Source organism: Gouania willdenowi, chromosome 13 (genome assembly GCF_900634775.1).
Source record: "Gouania willdenowi chromosome 13, fGouWil2.1, whole genome shotgun sequence".
In the NCBI taxonomy this organism is placed as follows: Eukaryota; Metazoa; Chordata; class Actinopteri; order Blenniiformes; family Gobiesocidae; genus Gouania; species Gouania willdenowi.
In genome coordinates this window covers 41,302,439-41,321,716 of record NC_041056.1, presented here as the reverse complement: position 1 = coordinate 41,321,716, position 19,278 = coordinate 41,302,439, and the positions used below count along the sequence as shown (strand labels likewise).

The following is a 19,278-nucleotide window of genomic DNA, read 5'->3' as shown; positions in this document are numbered from 1 at the left end:
GGATCAGTTTCGGAGCAGATGCACATCCAGTGGAATCCCAGGGTTACAGTGTGTGTGTGCTCCTGCAAAGGGGGTGCATTCTATAGCACAACAGGTGCTGTCTTTCAATCCCCACCACCGCTGGTTTTGCTGCATATCTGTTGCAACAAAGACTCAGAAGTTCACACTAATTCATGTAAAATCGCGCATATATATATATATATATATATATATATATATATATATATATATATATATATATATATATATATATATATATATATATATATATATATATATATATGTGATTCAACCATGGATAAATGCAATATTAATAAGTGAAATCCGATTTTAAAAGTACTCGGATCGGGCCAAGTGCGGTATCAAAGGAAAGGTCTGGTCTTCCCGAGTCTAAATATGTGTTGCACCCGCTAGAACTGAATAAGGCTGAATGATTAATCGCATTTGCGACATCATAAATGCCGATACACGTAAAACACGCAAAAATCGGCCGATTAAATCGGCATGCCGATGAATTGGTTGATCACTACCCTGTAGTGCCATTGCGTACCCTCATTTGAGAAACTGCAATATTCAGTGTCGCGCTCGCGCTGCTGCGGAGGTTTGGCGTGTGCATTAACGGAATCAAGGAATCCACCAATAAAAACATTTAAACACGGAAATGGACAAAATCGGCATGAAACGCTGTTACCGTGGGGCAAAGAATGTTTTTTTATGGGTAAATGTTTCCGGGGATCGCTTATTAGGTGCACCACCCTCTCTCCTCCTATCCTGGCTGCATTAAACTCATCTTAAACCACCACAAACACCCTCTAAAACAAGGCAAATCATCACTGACTCCTAACTACAGAACCTTTAGTGCCAGTTTAACTTTGCTGTGCCTGTAAAGCTCCGTCCGTGTTTCGTGTAGCGCAGCAGCGCTCCATGAGAACGTGATCAGCTTTAATCATCTTCACCTGCTCAGTGTTAGAACTGTTGTGCCTGGCTCACTAAGAATAACTCCTCTGGTTAATTTATGTGTTCTGGGGTTGTGTTGTTGGAATGGTCCTATTATTCATGATTTCTTTTTGTGTTTAATAGTTAATTATTTATTTATACGCAATCCTGTTATAAAATATCTTCAGTCAGGCCAACTTTTGTCAAAGTTATTTTCAGGACAAGGATGAAGTTTTCTTTCAAAATCTTTCATGAGATGTCTCACTCTATTTTTGTTCTTGTTCTACATCCCTTTGTTTTATTATTTGTTAAATATTTTTTACTTGGTGTCGTTCTACTTTTGTTAATTTCAATAATGTTCCTGGTGCGACCGACTGAAAAAGTTGATAAGTTAGTGTAGAGCCCTGTAGAGAAATGGACAATTTAATTATTAAGCATAATCTGACGTAACGAGGCGATATGACAGACTTCACCTTCTGAAAAGGATATATGACTTGCATGTTTGGGACAATGTCACAGATTTATACCATTTTTAAAATGGCTGGTTTAAAGGGCCCATGTTAAGCTAAATTAACTTTTCTGTGCTTTAAACATCATAAAGGTCCATTAGGGCTTCATACACATGCCCAAAGTGTTTTTTTTTTCATTGATTCCATCAATCATTGTTAGAGGGTGATTTACTCCTTTCTTATGCTACGTTCACACCAAACGCGGTTTCTGCGGGACCGTCCGCGTCTGTCGCGCGAAACCTTCCGCAGGATTCGCGGGATCAAAAAATGTTTCCCTATTCGCTTCATTCGCGTCTGAAGCGAAGCTCCGCCCACCAGACTCCCAAACGGCGACAACCAGGCTCTGTTTGTTTCCACCATCAACTATGGAGGACCTCCGTTAATTCACTGCTCCTAACCTCGGAAGGAACGTCGGCTTTCCTGGCTTCACCAGGTTAACCAGCGCCACATCCAACTCGGTGAGCTTTACTGACCGCTCCAGAAGCTACACCTGGATGATGACTGTTTCCAGCGGTACCTGTGGATGACCAGCGCCCGATTCGACGACCTGTTGGGTCGGATTGGCCCACGGATGTCCCTGCAGGATACCAACTACCGGAGCTCCATCTCTGCAGCCGAACGACTGTGTGTCTGTCTCCGGTAAGTTTCATAAGCAACCGAAGATGCCATGATTCATCAGACACATCTCTCAAATACACAATAAAGATAGATACTATATTAATCCCTGCTTTATTTTGTTTTTTAATCATAATATATTACAACTAAAATAAAAGTTAATTATAATAAATTATTTACTATTGTTATTTTTGTCCTCTGGAGACCTATTCTGGAAGATGAGGCTTGTTTCATTAATATTTATTGTTTTTAACTCTTATTAATAAATAATTTTTATTTACTACTGTTAATTATTGTCATCTGGCAGATAAGGCCTGTTCTCTCTAATCTCTCCACCTTTTATGCACACGTACACACCCACATTATATATATCTGATTATCAATGATCTGAGCTTTTCTATATTGTTCACTGTGCAGGTATCTGGCCACAGGTGACTCCTTCAGGACCACAGCTAACAGCTATGGACGAGAGGTCTTCACATCGTACTTCTCTGCAGGAGCTGTTCCATGGCTAGACATATTCCACCAGCACACCCAAAATGACTATTTTAAGAGCCAACCACATACTTCTATAGAGCAAACTTCCTATTGTATTAACATGTGTATAATAAATATGGAAGAATGAGAAGAGAAACGTCTGTCAGCTTCATTTTTAACCAGAAAGAAATAATCCAAGAAACCTCACCTCTGAAATTAATTTAAGGCATTAAAGGTCTCACAGAGAATCAATATGAGGAAACTATATATTCTTGTATGAACAACATATATAACCTTGATGTGGTGTACACATTGCTGTTAAGATGCATTGATAGAAATTAAAAAGAAAGCAAAAGTACACTTTAAAATGTGTTTTTAATCAACAATTCTGAAAGAACACCATGTACATTAACAATATAATACCTCAATTTTAAACAAACTATTTACTTCAATATTATAATACTTACATAATAAACAAACTAGTATAAACAACTATTCACAATGTGGTTCCTGCCATGCAAAGAGTGCCGCCCATCCAGCCCAATCCAAAACCTAATTAAAATTTTCCAAATTTAGTGTTACCGGATGATAATCAAGAAGTTTAAAACTTTGAAATTTAACGTTCCCTAAATTCTGGTGGCACTTTTTGCAGGATAGGAAGCAGGTCTCTGAAAAACATCTCATCCTCAGTCAGAGCTGGTGGTGAGGAGGTGGTCTCCTGAAGGTCTGTAGGATAAGCTGCTCCACCTCTCTTGGAGAGCCTTGGCTGGGCCTCTTCTTTGTTCTTTTTCCTTAAAAATAAACAAACATTATATATATATATATATATAAAATAGCTTATCAAGTCACTGTTACTTAAATAAGATCATAGATATATTTTAATTAAACATTAAATGAGGTAATGATCAACATTGTCATCACTGATGTAACAAACATTTATAGATACATTTTATTTATAACAGAATGCAAAACAACTTCTGTCATGTTCATATCAGATGGTTTGGCTGCACTTGTTTCTGCAGGAGATGCTGCTGTAGCACCATCACCATCATCATCATCTTCTCCTGCTCCCTGAGACAGCAAACACAATATATGAAACACATTACTATAGATTTTAAATTACTATACTAGATTTAGATCCCCCACTAGAAGAAGCCCTGTGATACATAAAGGCCTGAATATTAAGCTGGTATATATTTCTACATGTCTGCACTGATAAACAAACCTCCAGTCTCTGATGGTTGACCATACTCTGTGGTCCTGTCTTCCTCAACCCTCTACCCCATGTTGCTGCTTGTCTCTCGCGGTGAAACAAAGGGGTCGATGAAGGACATGACCACAGGGTATTTCCACCGTTTGGATGTTCCTGCAGATGACCCACTACGGTTCTCCTGACTTTTTTTTCCTCTCATAACCCATAAGTGAAAATAGCTGGTGTTAGCGGCTAATGCTATCATTAGCTAATGCTATCCTCACTCACTGCCGACTTTCAAAGATGAAAACTACAGAGAGAACATTTACCTGCTGCTCCACCTCCTCGCTGATTCTCCTCCACACCAAATCCTTCCTGGTCCCCGTTAAAATAACAGGCCGTGTCATACAGCTCCCGGTGGTCACACACCGCTACGATTAGCTTCTCCTCAATGGTTGAACGGGTGAAAATACTGGTTTCCGTGTTGCCTGCCTGACGTCATTGCCAACAAGGACTCTGATTGGCGTTCGCGCCTGCGCGCCGAAACTGCCGCTGGAGTTCAATATTTTCAACTCAAGCGAACGGCGAATAACGCGAAAATCGGGAGCGCGCTTGCCGCAGCATTCGCGTTCAACGCGCGAAACAGTTCGCGCCGCCCCACCGGCGAATAATTCGCCTCCCAGCGCGTCTAAACCATTGACTTTGCATGTAATCTGTTCGCTTGTGCCGCAGAAACCGCGTTTGGTGTGAACGTAGCATTACAGGGTGAGCCCAAACACCTCGCTCCAATTTGATGACGAATTTGACACAACACTGAGCTGGAGAAGCCACGCCTCCAGGAAGCTCTCTGCCGTGATTGACATGTAAACAGACACGCCCACGAAAGTGAGCATTTCAGCGTCCTTCGCACAGTGCTATGTATGTATTTTCTACAGTCTATGTACTGTATGTACAGGCGAACGCCCCGCCCCCACGCTCTGTCTTGTGTTTATAAAGCAGCATGAGCTCGGCTATGGAGTGGGTGGGAGGAGGGCGGGCCGTCCTCTGGCCCCACGTCACCGTGCCAGAGGAGGAGGAAGTCAGTGTGCCGTCTATAGACACACCCAGTCATGAATATGCATAAGCAGGTCGCAAATCAGCCTGTTTGTGTAGAGTTGATCAGAAAGTGACTTTCAGAGGCTAAAACTCTGGAAAACAGGAGAGTTTGTGAAAATAAACCTCAAATACTATGTTTTTGGGGTTCTTTGAACTAATGGAGGTGGGTGAAAAATAGCATGAGATGTGACCTTTAATGTTAGCTTTAGCACACGTAGCAAACGACTGGAAGTCAAATGTGATACAAAAATCACTTGTGATTTCGTGCTCGTTTACTCATTCCCGCTGTGTTTAAAAATGTAATTAATTAGAATTTGAATTGTTACCTTATTCATTAACCGTGTTAAGCAGGTATTATTTCAGGACTTTTACGAGCCTGTAACGACTTTGTTTCCGTTTCGTCTTTCCCTGATCAAAAATGTGTAAACTTATACGGAGATGGGTAAACTGAACAAAATTAATAAATAAAAGAAAATGTGATGCAATATGAGGACTTTCATTCAACTAAACTTTTAGCAGAGATGGGCAACTTCTTTCACGGCAGGGCAACAAAAATGTGCTTTATCAGAAATCAGAATGCCACATTACCAATATTCATGTCAGCATCTGAGCATCAACACAGGAAAGAACAGTTTATTTTGTGTATTTTTTTGTCATTTTCAGAATTTGTATCATCAATGTGAGCATTTTTAGAGTTATTTTCTGTTTTGTGGAATCTTCTGCTGTTTAATGTATTTTGATGGGATTTTGCTTTTCTTTGGAGTAATTTTTTTCTGTTACAGTAATTGTTTTGAGTGTCCGTTGTTATTTTAGTGTCTTTAATGATTCATTTTGTGTATTTTTTTAATCTTTGTGTGTTTGTTATTTTATGTATTTTCGTAGTCATTTTGCACGATTTGCTGTGGTATTGTGTGTTTTTATTTTTTGTAGTATTGTGGGCTTCACATTTGTCCAACTTCTTGAATTACATATTTGAGGTGATTTGTATTTGGGGGCGGGCTGAGCAATGATAGAACACTCCCAGTTTGCCATGAGACGAGAGCTTGCGTTGATGTGCACAGCGAGGCTAGGAGGCATGTTGTTAACAGATGAAAAGTTCCTTGTAATTTGAACAGCTAAATGAGCTCATCACTGCCTGTCTCACCCCAGGAAAGTAAGTCATGGGCTTGAGTTGAACGCAGTGTGAATTTACTCAGTCAATTATTGAGCTGCTGATTTAGTGAAGGACAGGACTGGGTTTTTATTATAAAACTAAATTAAAACCAGTGAGAACCGTGCAGGTGACGTGCTAAAAGGAAACAAAGAAGCCAATGAGCGTGTGGAAACAGGGATCCTGACATCGAGCAGAAGGCACAGAACAGCAACGAGATCCACGTGGTGTATATCAGCCTCAATTATTCATGTGAATGCACTGTAGCCCAACAACGTCCCGACCCTTGGAGCGCTCAGCGTAAAAGTCAGTGCATTACGTTACAGCAGATAATTAAATATATTTAACCTCTGGGAAAGAATAAACAGTAACAAGCATTCATATGCTGCCTTCTCTCTGCCAGGCTGGGGCCGTCACACAATGTAGGACAATCCATTTTCCCTGATCACAAAAAAAACAGTCGCAAATTACATAATTCACTTCCTGAAATAAAAATGGCAAAATACTATGTATTTCTTTAAACAAAATTACAAATTTAAGCAAAAGTTGCTATACGACATTAGGGATGTAACGATTCACTCAACTCCCGATACGATTCGATTCACGATACTGGGTTCATGATACGATTCTCTCGCGATTTATTTTACAAAATGGGACTGTATATAAATGACTGAAAAATATTCCTTTATTTTTTTGGGGAAAATACTATAGTATTTTTCATTGTCAAAAGAATCCCTTGATAAACTATTCAAACAATGCAATTTAACTAAAAATAAATCTTGAATGAAATAAATAAAGGAATAATACAAATGAAGAAGAAGCTTATTATTTATATTCTGGTTCTATAGTAAACAATACAAAACTGCATAATAGTTATTTTTCTTTTTAAAAGTGCAAGTGAAAATGTATTTTGTGCCTTAACAATTGGACTAAAAAAACAAAAAAAAAAAAAAAAAGTCATTTTACTGTATTTAGGTCAGATATTTGTTTGAACCAGCAGAGGGCGCTGGTAACCCAGTGGTCGGTTGGCATGCAGATATTTTGCAGTGAAGAAGAGATGCTATGCTAGCAGACAGAGCTAATAGAAAAACGTGACTTTTACAGATATTCACGTAATATTACAGATATTCTTTCGGTGCTAAAGGGGTAATGAATCATTTATGAATATGTTTAAGAGTAGAAGGCGGCCAGAAAGAAAGTATTAGCAGATTTCGCTTGCCGCCAACACTTCTGGGTAGCGCCCTCTGCTGGTTAAAAAAAGTACTGCGATTCAATTTTCACAGCATCGATGTGAATCGTTATACCTATGAATCGATTTTTAACTGCCTTACGATTAATCGTTACATCCCTATACGACATCCAACATGCATGTTTTGGGACAGTAACACACAGTTGCACGAATTATTGCCAGTTAACGTGTGGCCAAAAACACAGATTTATCAATTCTGAGAAAATGTGATATATGTAGTAGTGGGACTCGATTAAAAAAAATGTATGTAATTAGATACTTTGTAAATAATCTTGATTAATTTACATTAATATCAATAACTATTTGACACGAGAAGCAACATTTTCCAATTTAAATGGAGCTTAAACAACAAAAAGTGTTTTATTATTCCATCACTGAGTGCTAACAATGTGTAATATGAATAAAAAAAATTATGATTGCATTGTTCACAAAGCAAATAAAATAAAAACATCACTTAGTCCAGAACATTCCAGAGAAGTATAAACAGAACAGTGTAAAATAGTTAGAATATCTGTGGATATCATGAAATAAACAGAACAACTGATGAAGATGATGAATTTAGTCTGAAATAGTTTTTCTATAAAGCAGTTGATAAATTGGGTAATAATCTGTAGCAGCCCTTCTAGCCCCGCCCACATCCTCTACCACAGAGTGGTCGACTGTCCACTACAATCATTTATCACTGACTTTGTTCATTTGTCACTCATGGATTTATTCATTTTGGTTCTGAACCCTGTCTGAGTGTCAGTGTGGATTGGAGACACTGTCTGCTCTACTAGGACCATTGTCTCTGCTAGCTGCTACATGTTAGCATTGAGGTGTTAGCTGCTACATGTTAGCATTGAGGTGCTAGCTAAGGCTAGCAGAGCTCCACTGATCCACAAACTAACAATTGTCACACGACTGGGCTTTAGTTTTCCATTCAGTGTTTTTATTTAAACTAAAATTAACGCCAACAAGGCACAGCAACAACTTCTCCTCTGGTTCTCATTGCCAATTGAATGTCACGACACAGTGTCACTTAAAGTCGCTAGACGGGCCTCAAATTCAAATTCTACCTCTGGAAATTTTTGTCCGAATATGGCCCAAATTTTCGGTGCATCGCTAATAAAAGCCCTAAAAAAAAAATAAAACCTAAAAGCCTCCTTTACTCTTCACATACACTCCAGAGGGACATGAACATACCATGAGGCTGTAACGCTGCCATGTGGAACTGAATGTGTGCAAACATTAATGCACCAGTGCTTTATGGTTCACTTGAGGTGAGTGGATTCATAGAAACCCATTGTGTGCAGACTTGGTTTCTGTGCCATTGGCTCAGCATAGGAAACCAAGTCACACTGAGAGAACGTGAACAAAAGCATGCAGCCATACATACACAACACACACACACACACTCAAAAAACTGACCTTCTGAGTCAGTAACAGACACTAGAAGCAGCAGTGTGTTATTACTGAGTGGATATGTTTATCCACAGAGGACAGAAGTGAATTTAATGCTGCAGTGTGTACCAGTATAGAAACACGTGGGTGGAGCTTTAACAACACAACAGAGGTGAAACTTCTCCCTCTGCTGAGACAAACACCCCCGTCTTCATCCTAAAGATTGGAATGGGCTGTGGGAGATGATGATGATGATCCTCAGCATCATCATCAGCAGCAGCAGAGAGTGACAGGGACAGTTTTATACATGCCCAGTTTAGCCCCAGGGACAAAAAAATTACTGGAAGCACCATTTACACAACTGGGAACATGGTGAAAGCTGAATATAATGGAAAAATCGTTAAACTCCAAACTCTGCTGACTCACGCCTCAGATTTTCTGTGACTACAATAAATGTACGTAAAAAACAAATTCATGTTCTGAAACAGAAAAAGACCCGCCTTTAAATTAAAATCAGCCCAAACATGAGATGGGAATACCCAACATCAATGTTTTGGAACAATATGACGCATTTCTGGACTATACAGTGCATCGCTGCATTGGCCGCATTCGAAGAATTTTGCAATTTTCCAAGAAATATCCACGTAAAGGCCGCACCCTATTGGCTGATGAGGGTGACCTTTAAATGACTCGGCCAATCAGAAAGGGCAGGTAGGAGGAATGATATACTACTGATTGGTTTAGGGAGATTTCCGTGTACTCTGATGAGTTTCCATCTCCACATGAAGTCTCCTCCTTACTGCTCCACGTCTACATATCAGTGCATTTACAGCTTTTTATGGTCACTTTTTACAGGATCCAGACTGATTTCAGTACAACAGCACTCCTTCTCGTGAGACTTCTACATTCACTGGCCATGGGAGCTTTAATTCCTCTTCAATTCATAATTAAAGTGAAATCCTCTTTAAACCTTGTAAACACTTAATTCCACTTTTAGTTAATTCCATTTTTTGAGCATGCTTGACTGCTCAACAGCTGTTGCATGAATCGCTGGCCTTGAATGACTAAAGTACATCTATCACACCGAAGAATTAATAAACGCTTAATCAGCGCAGAAAGAAGGCTCCGCTCGGGCTGCAAGGTTTATTAATATCGAATCACAGTCGAGGTTTTGACTACTGCAATCTCTGGCTTGTGAGAGATGTTGACCAATCAGAATGGTGGAACCTTCAGCTGGTACACATAAAAGGTCTGAGTTTCCATAAAGCAGATCTAAAATGTTTAGACAGATGCTCTAATTCCTCCAGAAGAGGGCACTGTCCACATAAAACCAAATATTTTTTAAAGTAGATTCATGTGTTTTGTTCTAATGTGGGGCAATTTGAGCATTAAGAATATGTTGTTTGACAGTCTACAAGTAACAAGACTTCCTTCACTCATCATTTTAGCAGTTTATGTATTTAAATATATCAAATATTAAAATCGCAATATTGGTCCGCAAAATTTCAATTAGATTTTAGTCAAAATCGTGCAGCCCGACGCTCTGCTAACATCCCTCTCTCCTGTGCATGGTTAGCTGTGCTACTTCCTGTGTGCTAGCGGCTGTGTTGAAGCACTGAGAGACGTTTGAGGAAACACTGCATGTATTTCTCTTCTGTAATTAACTGTCACACCGCAGAAAGCAACGCTGCAGCTCACGGAACTGTTTATACACTTCTTAAAGGGACAGCGTCCTGAACGTGGTTTAGCAACACCACAGAATTTAACCACACATTTCAGTGTTAATGAAGGAAAAAGTCAAAAGTGGCACAAAATGTTGATATTGTGCTGTTGTTGTGTTTCTTGTAAAACTATAATAAAAAAAAATAAAATAAATCGAGTTTAAGTTACCTATCGCCATTTTGAGGAATTAGGGATGCACCGAATATTCAGTGGCCAAATATTGCAAAAAAAAAAAAAAGCCACATTCGGGAATTGGTTTAGTTAGTTAAAAGGAATGCCTAATAGCGTGTGACGCAATCAAACAATGTGCAGTGATTTTAAGTCGGAAAAGTGTGCGCGCGTTGCGTCAGAACCAGCAGCAGCAGCAGCTCCTCCTTTTAGCACACAAACACAGCCAGACTCTCTCCTCACCGCTCTACGTCACCAAGTAAAAGTTGGATTCCACAACCTAGTCCGTTGTTAAACATCCCCATCGTTTCCTCCTCAGTTTACAAGCAATGTCGGGTCTCGCTGCATAGGCTGGTGTAGCATTAGCACGGAGTGCTAACAGCTGATGTGTGTGAACAATGGGTGTGGCTCTAAGCAGTGACTCCCAACACGATCGGCAGCAGAAAAAGCAGTGCAGTTTGGGTGTCTCGTAGTGCAATTTGTATTTACATATATGTCAATAAAGTATAATATATATTCTATATTAAACCACAGTGCTGTTTTAGCTGATAGATAGTTGGAGAGGGAGGAGCTCACGTTCTAGGAGGCGTGTTAGGTGATGTCACCTACCAACGTGGGCAAACACCAACTCACCCGTATGGAGCTAACTTTGTTTTTACAAAATGTGTAATAACAAGGAAGGGAGGAAACATAAAACAGAACTTTTTACAGTTTGTTCCTCTAAATGATGTTTATCACTGTAGCTAAACCATTAGAAAGTGATTTTTGTCATCATACCTCCCCTTTAATGCACTTTAGTTTTGTTTTTTTAATGCATATTTTGTTTTTTTGAAGGCCTAATATAAATGAAAAACTTTGTTCTGCTTTTTATGAAAAGCAAAGGCTACTGGAATATTTAAAAAAACGTCTGAATATTCAATAAACATTTGCTTTCTTTAAAAAAAACGTGTCTAAACATTTATTCTAGGCTATTTATGCACTATTAAAAAAAATGGTGAAAAACTTAACAACATTCGATATTTATTTATTTATTCGGCTTCAGCCACAAATTTTCATTTTGGTGCATCCCTAATATGAATATTGGTCCAGGCCTAAAGTAAGCAAAGCAGCAACGTTTTATCTTGTAAAAGATGTGATTGTTTAAACTTTGTGAAATGAGGCGTTCAAACACTGCTTAAAGTAGGATTTTATTAACATGAGTGTGCTAACTCAAAAGCAAACGAATCATTAAACTGATCTGCTGCCTTGGTATGTAGGAGGTGTTGCTAATGCTAATGCTACACCACTTTAGTTAAATAAAAAAAAAAAGACTGACTAAAATAACATGTCAGCCCTTTTGTTTGATGTTAATTGTACATGGAACCAGTTTGATAAAAGTAGGTTAATTGGTTTGTTTAACTGGTAAATAACGACAATAGTCTGAATATTCTGAGTGAAGAAAACCGTGATTGTGATTTTACATAGAATTCACTAATATCACAATTTTTTCTATCTTGATCATCATCAAATACATTAGTTTAAGACTAAACATCTGTAGAAAGCAGTGAGTTGCTGAGGTTTTCATGCTGTCGTGCACTGGGTGAAATTACTGTACAGATATTTAAATGTAAGGACAGAAAAAGTTCTGTTTAAGGTTTTAGCAACAAAAAAAGACAAAACCCTCAAAGAGTAAAACTGCAGTCTATGGAAGAACAATCCCTCTGCAACTACTCAACCTAGTTTGTTAGAAATCACTTAAATTGCTGTGAGGAGCAACTAAAGTTGAGTGATGGCGTGTTAAAGTGCAGCTGAGTTTAGTGTGATTAGCTTGTGTTTTACAGCACACGGTTGCTCTCCTGGCCTATTAAAACCACCCGATGTCACGCCAACAACACTGCTGAGTCGCCCCTAATGGGATTTCACTCCATTACCATTCTGCTGACTCAGTGGTAGACACACGTGCAGCCGCCCCAGCGCCACAACCAGGCTCTGCTGAGGCAGCACCAAGTCTGAGTGGATGACTCCATGACTGAAGAGTGCGTGTGCGTGTGTGTAAATCCAAGGCCACTGATCTTGGCATATGAGGAGTATATACCAGCAGCAGAAAAAGGACCATAAGCATTACAGTGAACCCGTTTCAAGCAGACACTATTCTGGTCTGTGTGAGGTAATATAGGGGAAAACTGTCCTTGGATTCTCTGGTCCTTTTGTTTGGCCGGAAGGGGAGTCGTAAAAGAAGGGTTCATACTACGTACTTCAAATAGCTGGTTCAGTCTTAGCGGCTCCGGTATTGAGTTCACAGACCACATAGTGGGGTTAGTCCTGCATCTCAGAGTTACGGGGCAGTTGTGTTTACACAGTTCGTGATAACACAAAAACAGGCTCCTTGGTTAATTCTTGCTAGCAAAGGGGGAGGCTTTACGCTTGATGTGGTTTGTTTCCTACATGCTTAATCTGATTGGTCGGTTATGATGTGATACATTACGTTTAATCTGATTGTCAGCTATGTTGTGATGCATTACGTTTAATCTGATTGGTCGGCTATGATGTAATGCATTATGCTTAATCTGATTGGTCGCTATGATGTGATACATTACGTTCAATCTGATTGGTCAGCTATGTTGTGATGCATTACGTTCAATCTGATTGTCAGCTATGTTGTGATGCATTACGTTTAATCTGATTGGTCAACTATGATGTAATGCATTATGCTTAATCTGATTGGTCGGCTATGATGTGATGCATTATGTTTAATCTGATTGGTCGGCTATGATGTGATGCATTTAATTGTTGTCTGGTCATTTCATTTTTTTGAGTTTCACAAACAATGTTTGTTGGTCATTTAAAGGGGACATATCATGCTAAATCCACTTTTTTAGCCCTTAAATGCATTTTTTTGTATATTTAGAGTGCTTAGAAGTACAGAAAAATCAAATTAGTCTCTTCAGATGCTCCGTAGATATCTTTATATTCTGTTTTGCTCATATTTTTAAATCCGTTTCGATTTTTCTATTCTCTATTACATTTTTTGAACTATTACATCACAGTATTTGCATCGGAATTGCCAAATTAGGACATCAACTCCAGGTCCAACACTTCGAGCAATCCGCCATTTTTATTTCTCGCTTTTATTTTGAAGTCCAAGCTCCAGGATGCCGAAGTTACGAGAGGATAAGTCAAAATGTTGGGTTGTTGGATGTAGTAACCCACACACTTCATTACACCGTCTCCCAGCGTCAGAACCTTTTCAAAGTGCCTGGTTGAGTTTTATTTTTTACAGAAATGTACCCACATCTGTGGTTAAGGTCATTTTTGTGTGTGTGAAGCACTTCAATGATGACTGCTTCATCAACCTCCACCAGTATAAAGAAGGATTTACAGAAAGACTTTGTCTGATTGAGGGTTCAATTCCTTCTATCTTTGGAGACGACAAACAGAGCACTTCGGTAAGCTGTAAATAACGCTAAAAAGTGTGATAAGACGTCCCTGTCATTGTTTTGTTAGCATTAGCAGTTGCACCGTCTTCAGACTTCATATGTTAGCGCTGTGTGCTCGTTTTAGATCCTTGATGATATGGCCTACGTGATTTAATTTAAGTCTAAAGTTTTCATTAGTCATTTCATTTTGCCGTTTTTGTCTTTGAAAAGACTATTAAAATGCATTTCGTGACGTTAGCTTGGCGCTAGCGTTAGCTCGGTGCTTGTGTTAGCTCACTTGTTAGGGTTCTGCAGGTTCATCATCTTCATTTTCATCTCGCTCCACCGGGTCCAACTCTGGCTGGAACATGTAAGGCTGGATGGACAAGTTTTCTGTTGTTGACATTTTGTAAATAACGTGTGAATAAAAAGTTTATGCGCCGCTACATAGCCGTATCTCTTCTATCAAACTACAAAAATGGCCAAGCAGGGTGGAGTTAAACCGAGTGTCACCTGAAGAGGGGGCGGGGTATGGAGTGTCTCATTTGCATTTAAAGAGACCACACCAAAACGAGTTGCTCTCAGAAGCACATCAGAAAAGGGGTAGAAAAGGGGTGGAGCTATAATAATGAGGAATTCAGACCCAAGCATTGCAGTTCCGCTTTATATAGACCATAACTGTATGATTTATATGTAAAAAGGAAGGATTTAAAACCATGATATGTCCCCTTTAAAAACAAAATTATAATTTACTCAGTAACGGTTGGGTGTAAAAATGTAACTAATTACTTTACTTTTTCTCAAACATACTTGTGCATAAGCAAAATGACTGATTAGAAATATACAAGTAGTACCCATAAAAGCAACTCAATTACAGCTACTTGAGTACTTGTAAACAGTTACTTTCACCTCTGCTATTTGAGTCCCTAAAGTTCTTTAGCTGAGGGACTGTTGATTAATTAAACATGATCCAGATCACCATTGTTGACCTCAGAGGCGAGTGTGTGTGTGTGTGTCACCCACCCACAGTGTAACACAAGAAGGTCACCTCATGTCATATGACCTCAGGGGGGTTAAATCACAGATGATTGCTAACGCTAAAAGGTCAACACCTCCTCTGTGATGAGCTTTAAAGAACTTCATTGAGATGATTGATCACTATGTTTCATTAGGGGTGTAACTTAGAGATATCAAAGGGATTTTTCCTTTGGTTAATTAAATAAAAAACAACTATGATGTCCATGTGACCATCTGCTGCGGTCCACCCACACAGAGCTGGACAGTAGCCCGCTAATGCTCACCGGGGCAAAGCAGATGGCGTGCTAGCCTGCTAGCATAAAAACCATTTAGCCCTGCAGATCAAACGAGTGGCATCACATTCCTATCGTCTCCAGTGTCCCACACTCACCAGGAATTAATCAACCATTGGTGAACCACAACAAAGGGATTTTAGAAATGATAAATAATGCATCAAACAAGGACATTCAAGACAATAGTAGGGGTTAGGGATGGGTGATAATGACTAAAAGAAGTATCCCAATAATTTATAGTATTTATCACAATAACAATAAAAATTCACGATAAATAAAAACTATAAATAAAAAAATTCACAACTTAATGTTAACAGGTACCTGTTACATCTGAATACATCAACACTGGACTAGGGCTATTGCGTTGCACAAGTTTGGACGGATGCATAGTGACATTAATATTATGCTAACATTTATTTCACACAACGTGTGACATGTTTAGCTTTTATTCTTCCATACAAGTATTAAATCTGACCATAGAAAAATCCATGGCTCTCTGTGGTTTTATGACAGTAAGACGTGTTTTTTTATTTGGTCTACTCCTTATATGGAGTGGTTAACGTAAGCTCTTAGCCCAGTCTGTGTGTTAGCTTAGCATGGTTAGCTTTAGTTGAGTGTCCAGTTCATAATCATTGCTACAGGTTCCTCTCTGTCCCTGTGTTTGTGGAACTTTGGGTGGATCTGATGGAGGAACTTGGATCGGTTCACTTTGTTAGATGATTGTCTGGTTTTAACCAAGTAGTGGTTCATGATGTATCGCAGCATAGTAGCTTCAGGTAGCTGAGACGAGCACCTCACACACACAGACGGCGGTGTGTGCGGGGTCGGTGCACACCGTGGAGCTTGCGTAAATAGCGTTCCACTCCAGAGAAAACTAAGTTGTTGACAACAAACGGCCAATTCTGACTCGAGGAACAAGGTTTTTTGGGACATTCTTGGCTAAATTGAGGGACACATGGCCCGTGGTCCTCGCTAATTTCCGACAGGGGAATTTGTTGTTTATATCGTGGGATGAAATATTCTTACCTGTGAGAATGTTTTTGACGATAAATCATAAACGATAAATTATTGCACATTCCTAGTAGAGGTGTAGCAATTTGTTTTAACAATGATAGGATTCACGATCCCAAACAAATCCCAAAAAGAGTATCCTTTAAACTATAAATTCAAACAGACCAGATTTTTTATTACATTCCCACATACAGTTATTGGCCAATGAAAATATTGGATAAAAAAGTATTTGTTCATATTTCCAGAGCATGTGAGCTAAGAACTAATACATATCTGTGACTAATCATTAGCGATGTGAATAGTCTATGTGCATAGCTCTAAGCTGATCACATTACACGTACACGGAGCTGAGACATATGCTAAGCTGTTTACTGAAGACCCAAACATGTTCCAGACCCAAACACACACTTATATATATATATATATATATTCATTCTGAGAGAGCTTATTATGCCACATTTACCTTTCCTATGTGCTTGAGTTCCTGACATATTGGAAGATGAACATGGAAGAAGAAAAATAAGGACACACCCCTCTCACTAAATTGACCATCTCTCAAAAACTTTTCATCAGATCAAACTAAACCTGTACAGTGTGACTATTTAATAATTAAGGAACAATTGATTAAAATGTCAGAACTTATGAGCTCGACGTTTGTGGGCTATTTGTTGTAATGACCCTAATGTAAATATGTATACGTATATATGTTTGAAGTGCATGTATAAACTGCATATATATATATATATATATATAAAATGTTGTGTAGAATGTATATTGAATGTGTATTATAAAAATAGTAACATTAGTTTCGTACTTATTATTTTTTTTTTTATATTATCTAAAGCAGTGGATCTCAACATCTTCATCCTGTGAACTCCAAAATAAATAAATAATAAATCCCAGAGAGTGGGGACCCCCACTGTAGCTGAAGGTGGTTGAACACAGGCATGAACATTGTAGAACAGTCATGTGGAGACAGGACCATCTATAAGGGGGAATAAAGGGGAGAGATTTTTGGGGTCCATCCATAAAGTCAGTAAAATGACGGTCTATTGTTCTACGAATCTGTGATATCCACATTTATTTATTTATCTGAATAATATCCACTGTTATCCAGGAACGTTGTTTATTAATATAGTCATCTTAAAGATGGAAAAGGATGGTTTTAATCACAAATAAAATAGGTTCAAAGTGACCAAAAATGGTGGAAAAGGTGTAGGTAAAAACCACAGAAATTGGTTAAAAGTTGCACATTAGAGTGGCCATAAACAGACTGAAAGGGTAGTAAAAAAGGGTTCAAAGTGTCAATATGTAGGACAATTAGTTTAAACTGGCAAAAAAAAAAAAGTGGTTAAATTGGCAAAAAAAAAAAAAAAAAAAGCATGCACTATGGTAAAAAGAGGTTAAAAGTGACAATAATGGCTGAAAATATGTGACATTAGGTTGAAAGGGTTTATAAGTGCTGAACATTTGTGCAGAAACGACATTGAAATGTGATGAAGAAATGTCAGAAAAGTGAGTTATGTAGCAAAAATGAATTAAAAGGAGCAAAAATATGGCAAGAAAAGGTGATGAAAATGGGTTAAAATACGACACGTTTGGGGTAGCGGCAAAAAAAAAAAGGGTAAAAGTCATCAAAAAATGTTTCTTGAAGGCATCTGGCGACCCCCTCTCAGTTTCTCTGGGTCGTGACCCCAAAGTTGAGAACCCCTGATCTATTTGTTGTGATGGGGTCGATGTGTAGAAGCATTTCAACCTACACACTGATTATTTAGATATATCTGGTTTTTTTTCTTCTTCTGACAACTGCCAAAATAAAGTTAAAAAAAATTCAAAGCAAAAGTTAAGAAGTAAATGTTAAACACAGCATGAATTAATGTGCATTTCTTCACTTCCTTGAGGGCCTCTTTTACTCAGTAAAAGAGACTGGTGCTGCAGTTTTGCTGCAGCACCAGTCGTTGCAGTTGAACTAGTTTAAACCCACAAACGCGCCCACAATCATTCATCAACACAAACACATATAAAAACGTCCCCTCGGATCCAAACCACACATTAACACACACGACCAATGCCGACGCACAGATATTTAACCACATTCATTTACTTTGAGGGATTTTTTTTAACTTTCGTGGACCGCACAGCGACAGTGAACTAAATGTGCAGAAAAGTCAGTGGAGTTTGGAAGTAAAACAAACAAGCAAAGGGAACGGGACGTGTTTGTGGGAAAGTTTGGACTTTCATGAGTTTTAAACAAGACATTTTCAGCTACAACAACAAAAACATCAAGGTAAAAAAAAAAAAGCAAGGAGTCATGAAGAAAAAAAAGAGAAACACTCACCGCACGCGTTTTTTCCGAACAGCGCATCCGAAGAAAGAAGAAGAAAAAGGAGACGAAGAAGAAGAAAAACGACCCGTTTCCTTTTCCGTGAGCGGAACAACTGCTGAAGTGAAGCCCCGGAGAGGCACCGACAGTACGGGTAACAGAGTTAAGGCCGAGCGAGACGGAACGGTGCGGACCAGCGGCTGGTATTCCGTGTTGATGAAGTCAAAGGAGCTGAGCGGCTTCCTTTGTTCCGTGTGTGTTTATCGCCGTGTGTTCATCACGCTCTCTGATTGGCTGAAGGGCTCCGGATCAGCAAAAGGTGACCTGCGTCAAACCAGCGCGAGCCGCATGTTCCACTTCCGGTCAGGACTTTCACACAAATCCTCCAATTTTGATCCTACACGTGTTTCACGCTCACTGCGCTGAAAAAAAAAACAGCACATTTATAAACTCCCAGAACTCATCAGAGTTAAAAAAAAAAAAAAAAAGTATAGTCTTCAGTACTCAACGAAAAGTATCGATGCTTGAACAAAAATGAGTATTGAAGTTGCTCCTTTACATGAGTAAAAGTAGAAAAGTACATGCTACTAAATTAATTTAGGTAAAATGAATGTCCCTTCAATAATAAGACAGGGGTTTTAAATCAGCAAATTCTATATTGTTAATTTTCTTTCCAAGAACTTGTAGAATACCGGTACATGGAAACACTTTAAATCTGTTACATTGGAGAATGTAGCACTCAT

General features: G+C 38.9%; 1 protein-coding gene across 1 annotated transcript in view; it reads right to left on the bottom strand.

Annotated features, from left to right (window-relative positions):
- Positions 1-18,824, bottom strand: part of LOC114475075 (SPRY domain-containing SOCS box protein 4-like) — a 52,345-nt gene extending 33,521 nt beyond the window's left edge. Inside the window, exon 1 of the mRNA XM_028465783.1 lies at positions 18,551-18,824. The gene's annotated coding sequence lies outside the window, so the exon portion shown is untranslated. The remainder of the gene's footprint in view (positions 1-18,550) is intronic.
- Between the last annotated feature and the right edge of the window lie 454 nt (positions 18,825-19,278).